Source organism: Corvus moneduloides, chromosome 12 (genome assembly GCF_009650955.1).
Source record: "Corvus moneduloides isolate bCorMon1 chromosome 12, bCorMon1.pri, whole genome shotgun sequence".
Classification (NCBI taxonomy): domain Eukaryota; kingdom Metazoa; phylum Chordata; class Aves; order Passeriformes; family Corvidae; genus Corvus; species Corvus moneduloides.
Window position 1 is genome coordinate 19,464,907 of NC_045487.1, and position 6,051 is coordinate 19,470,957.

Sequence of the window (6,051 nt, forward strand, 5' to 3'; positions counted from 1 at the left end):
CCCTTTTGTGTTTTTCACTTCCATGGCAGCAAGAGAAGTAATAGTCAACAGCATTCACACAACTTCCATGTCTTAAAATGTGGTATTATGGACATTATGACCCTGAAGTGAAACATCTGAGGTTAAGCATGGATGTAAATAGTAGAAAAATATTATTTTCTTCCCCAAAACTTACATCTTGAGCTCAAATACAGCTTCGTCACTTTTTTCTTCTCCAGAACTTCTAAATTGTGATGCTTATTTAAAGTATTCAGACCTCCGTAACACAGCTGGAGTTTGGAGAGGGTCTTTTTTTTTGTAAAAAAGGGTAACTTTTTTTGTAATTGGTGAGGGGAGATCACTGTTTTTCTAAGTAAAAATATTCTTTTCACACTTAAAACTAATCTTTATTAAATGGATGGAAGGCAATGTTTTGGTTGCTGCACTGGAATGTAGCCCCTAGGGAAATACACCAGATTCCAGGTCAGAGAGCACAAATGTTCAACCTGGGATAGAGGTAAACAGCTTGAGTAGGTGCGAGTTTGCTGCAGTGTTTGCGGCTCTGGGGCTTTTCCACAATGAAAACAGCTCTTAAGAAATGAAAGTAAAGACATCTCGACACTATTGAGGCTCCACTAAATTAACCAGGCAGCACAGGGGACACGAGTTCACTGGCCCAATACCCAAATTGGGCTTTAGTTAATTTGACACTTACAGAAAGTTATTTTAACTTCGGTATGTATGAGCTCATCAACAGATAAAACATCACTGTAACATTTAAAATGTTGTAATTGTCTTAAAATAATGCAAACCCCCCTACAACACCTATAGAAACAATAAATCCTTAAATTGCAATAGACCAGTAGCAAGGCAACTGTTCATGTATTCAATCTTCGAAGCTTAACTTTATTCCCATTAATTTCAAGTATTTGTCTATTCTAGGAGAGGTAAAGAGAAAACTATTTGGGACTGATTTTTTTTTTTTTCTTCCCAAAGAAGATACTTGTCTAGACTCTGAGGAAGAGTTTTTTTGGTGTTGTTTAAGTCGACCAGAGGTTCTCTGTTCAGAGCCGTAGTTGTACTGAGAACTGGAGCCAGAGCTGTGCACACCTTGGGGTTTTGTCAGATATCAATTGGTCACACAGCTGGTGTGTGCTCTGTACTGCCACAGGCTGAATACTTCAATAGAAAGTAGAGAGGGAAGAATCCCAGGTGTGTGTTTTTCTCGGGGTTACAATGAATAAAAATGCCATGACATGAAAAAAAGTTTTCCCTTCTTTGTATCTATGGCGGGGATGTTGACCTTCAAATTGTTCCTGTCCAGCAGAACTCTTTACATTTTACCAGATCCTTGTACTCATCCTGAAGAGCTGGCTCACACTGCTCCCCTTTGATCTCTGCACTTGTCGGTCGGGTGAGAGTCATTTCTGTGCTGGTGCCTCAGGGACATCACAGCCCCACATGGCACACAGGGCACTTCTGCCGGAGCTTGGCGTTTGGAGCCCGCGTGTCAGGGGCTGGGGATGCTCTGACTGAAGCTCTTTAACATCCTCAAGGAAAAAGGTGATTGGGAGCCAGCAGTTGTGGCAGGGAAGAATAATTATGGTTTTTATTTGGGTTAAGGGAACTTATCTGGGCGCTTTTCTTAAAGTGAAAAACTATGGCTTGGTGAAGCTTTTTTGAACTAAACAGTGCAGAAGGGGAAACTGGGGTCAGCAAGCAATGTTTAAAATGATATGGGCAGCAGATGAGTGGGTCATAAAGCATACTTCCTACTCCTCCCTGCCGAAATTTTGGAGCCAATCCTATAGGATTGTTCTAGGGTGCGTAGGTTAGTTCAGACTCTGGCTTTGTACTTCTCTCAAACCCACGCAGAGGTGCTCCCTGTGGAAGAAGTTCTTCCCACCTGTAGGCGACTGCAGTGCTTCAGGAGCCAGCATCCTGCTGCCAGTGCAGGGGGTTCTGAGCCTCGGGCACGCTCCTTTCTCTGTGTGTTCTGCTGCTTTGTTTTGTCCCTTTTGAAATGCACTTGGCTGCTTTGAGGTGGCTCTTACAGCACAACTTCACGCTGCACACTTCCGCGGTGTTTTTCTTAAGAAGCAGAATTCCCATTTCAGTGCATTGCTGGATAATCCTTGACTCGGTTCCTGCAGAGCCGGGGTTGCCCAGACGGTGTCACCTGAGTTTTGCAAAAGGGTTGCTGTGCTCTGACCAGTCTCTCCTCGCTCTTACGTGTTCATGACATAAATTTCAGGTGCTCTTGAAAATGGAGAAAAAAATCCCACCAATCGTCTACACACATCTTAAAAATTCGATGTGATTTATTAGTACTTCCCACCTGTGAATGGGGTAATCTGAGCAAGAGTTTAACTTCAATTCTTTTTCTAGACCAAGTTTGAATGGTGCAGGTACCCTAAAGGGTCAGGCTTTGTGGAACAGTCTCCTTGTCCTGGCACTGTGAGGCACAAGAACAGTGCAGGTGAAGCCAGGACACACCTGCCTGAGCTTCCTGGAGAGTCTTCGCTTGCACAAGAGGAAAAGATGCTTCCAAAGCCGAGGAAATCTCGCTCAGCCATAACCCCGGTGCCTGGCTCCTGCTGAGATCCCGCCGCAGCGCCGCGGCTGCCCCGGGGCCATGCTGTGGCCTCGGTTAAAACATTTCCATCTGGACAAACTTCTAGTCTGGGAATTGCGTTGGGATGCTCCCGGGGAACTTGCTGCTGGGAGGAATGGGGATACACTGTTAATCTGGGTGTTCACGGAGTTGTCTTGCTCCAACCTCGTTGTCAGCTGGCATTCTTGAGTAAGATGAGGGTTTCCCCACCTTTATCCTTTCATGTTCAGTTCTTTTTTTCTTGACATAGTTGCCTGCATTGGATGCAACTTATGAAAACTTGCATTTTCTGTGTATTCTTGCTGTCACATTTCCCACATGCCTGTCCCCCTCCCGTTCCTGTTACTCCACGGTATTATATTTTCTGGTTACTGATCTGAGCAACTACATCAAGAAAAAGGGGCAACATTGTAATTTTAGAGCAATATGAGAAGGGAGACATGACTTTCTTCCACACAGGAGGGTGAGGGAATTCCAGAGTGTGACCGGACGTGCTTTCAGCCAGGTGCACATGTGAATAATCCACAATTGCGTGGAAAAGCTTCTCCCACTGTTTGCTGCTGTCACAGCAATGCAGTATTAGCACAGCAAATAACACCTGTCTGAAGTGCTGGGGGACAGAGCAACCGCTTTGTCCTCTTTGTTATTTGATAAAAGTAATGCATCCTCATCTTAGACCAACTTTACCTTTTGTGTAATCCCAAACTTCAGCCTGGGATTTGTTTGAGTCTGTTTCTAACCACTTACCATGAAAAGAAAATAATCAGACAATAAGTGGCAACTCATCTGAAAGATTGAGATGCTGGGCAGTGGTGGGGCAGGGCAAAGTTGTGGACTTTGGAGTTGGTCCTCCATGGACTTGCTCCACACACAGCCTTGGGTCAGGTTCTGATCCCAAACCCATTGGGAGTCTTTGCTAACCAGATCTTTTCTGTGCTCTCGCTCGTTCAGAAGTGAAATCCAATCATTCGGCCAGATTTTCAGAGGAAATAGGTCATGATTAAATCTTCCAGGGTTGGGGCTCATGTTGCATCATCCTATTTTAAAAAAGCCTGGAATAGTTATCTCTGACTGTTTGCAAGCATATGAGAAACAAATAAAATCAGTGCATCCACCCTGATTCTGATGTGCTGTGTATTCGGAAACCTGCAATTTGCCAGGGGTTTTCTCTGCTGTGAAATCCCCTGTGAATTCCCAAGGCAGGCACATAGAACCTTCCCCTCATCTGCAGAGCTCAGTTTATGAATAAGAGATAACTGCTGAATTATTGAAACTATGACAATAGTAGTAAAATCCCAACACTGCTGAAAAAGTGATTTATTTACTTTTATGGTCACTTTGTTTGTGGTAAACCCTGTGTCTTTGAAATCTTTGGCTGCAGTAGAGCAGATGGCACTGGCCAGTAGTTTGAGTTTCTGTGGTGGCATTTGGGGAAGAGAGTGTGGAACCCTCTGTAAAACCCACAGAAACAATGGGACATTGTTGCCCTTCTGTGACCATGTGACATAAAGGAAAAGAGGCTTCAACTTCATTTTGGCTTCAATTTTGTTTTGACTTCAATTTTTGTGTGGTTTTTTAACAACATGATATAAAAGTAGGTGTGCTTGGTTATCTGGTTATCTTCATTTCCTTTTCTGGAGTGAGAGTTAATTTTTAAATGGCTTTTTCATTTATTTCTTTTCCCCCAGTCAGGTTTTTAGAGGCATTCTAGTGTCATTCTCAGTGCATGCTAGTAATAAATATTTCTACTTGATTCACCTGCCAACTCATCTTTTATTCATCCTGCTGATGAAAACAATCTCCCACGAAACTTCTGTTGCTGAGAGAATTCAAAAACTTTCCAGTTATGGATGTAATTGATCCTTTTTCAGCTTAGTGTAAGAATTTTTTATTACTTTTCTTGAAGAGGTTAGGAATTGTAAAATTCTGATGTTAATTAGAGCAAGGGGAAGAATGTAAGACAGGAAATGTAGCAACAGCTGAACCTGCCCTTACTTTATGTTCTTATTGCAAAATACCCACGTGGTACCCAGCAAATAACAGCTGTAACCAAACCACTCTCCTCAAGTTGTATTTGGCAATTATGTTTTGTAAAGACTGCAAATTGCTGCAGGAGCCTGCCTATCTATTTAAAATATAACAAAATTCCTAAAGAAATTTGTGCTGTTCACCAGACCAACTGATTGCTGCAGCTGTATATATATTATATATATGAGTGTGGATAAACACATCACTTGATCCACAGAGGAAGAGCAAGACCTGTAGGCAAGATGGGATCCTGGGCAGTCATGAGCCCAAGGATCTTCCTGCTTTAAATACATTTTTGTGATGAAAATATGATTTTTATGCTCTGTGAAGAAAAGGGAGAGGTATGAAGATGCATCCAAGTAAACTTTTATTTTTGTCTAAGGAGGTTTTCTATACTTGATGAAATTTTAGCTGTTCTAAGAGCTTTGCCATGAGCTGAGAGGCACAACTGTATTTCTGACATGTTCCTTAGGAGCACAGCAAAGGCTGGCTCTGGTTGCCAGGGTGCTGTTGAACTAAAACCAAACATGCCAGAGGTGTGGGCGTTGCACCTGAAGACAGACCAGGCACGGGTCAGTAGGACAATTCTACTGGGAAAGTAGAAGGGAAGCAAATGTCCACCTCTAAAAAAATCCCAGGGTTTTGGATTCCCTGACCTGGGTAGAAAACGCAGTGTTGTGCTCTCCCTTGAAGTCACATACATTTTCACTCCCACGACGTCCTGGGACTCTGTCCAGAGTCACTTGACCTCTCCTTGGGAAACTCGGGAGGAGTGAGTGTGACCCCCTGGATGTGCCCATTGTAACTGCAGGTGCAGTGTGGTCTTGGATGTGAGATACCTGTGACTGATGGTTGAGGATCTCTATTTTTATGGCTGGGGAGTATTTTGGCTATTGGCTGATGGAGTATATTTTTGTTTATTGCTGACCAGTTTTTGAACTTTGGTCTCTTTTTTTTTTTTTTTTTTTTTTTGTAGCAGAAATAGGTTGGATCAATAACCTATTAATAACTTAGTCAAGCCCAAAGTTCTATTCATCTGCACTTTCCAAACAAGAGATATTTCCATTGTTCATTATTATGTGCCATTTCCATTTCAACCCTGAACTCATAAATCATAAATGAGCTTGAAGTATTCATTTCCCTCTTTCAGCACTACCTTTATCTGGTATTTGCTGACATGGCTCATTATAAGTTATTTTTGAGCACAGTCCGACCTTGTTTTCTGAACAGATGAATTCATTGTTGGAAAAGACTCTATAAATAGAATTTAGGGGCCCCCAAAATGAGAAATTCTAGCTCATTAGGATCACAGCTGGAACAATGTGATCAGATATACAGAAATTTTGAGCTGATGAAATGAAAGCAAAGACTTAGCTAATTGGTTTACAGCCTTTAAAGAACACATGGGCAATTTTTGTATTACTGTTAAG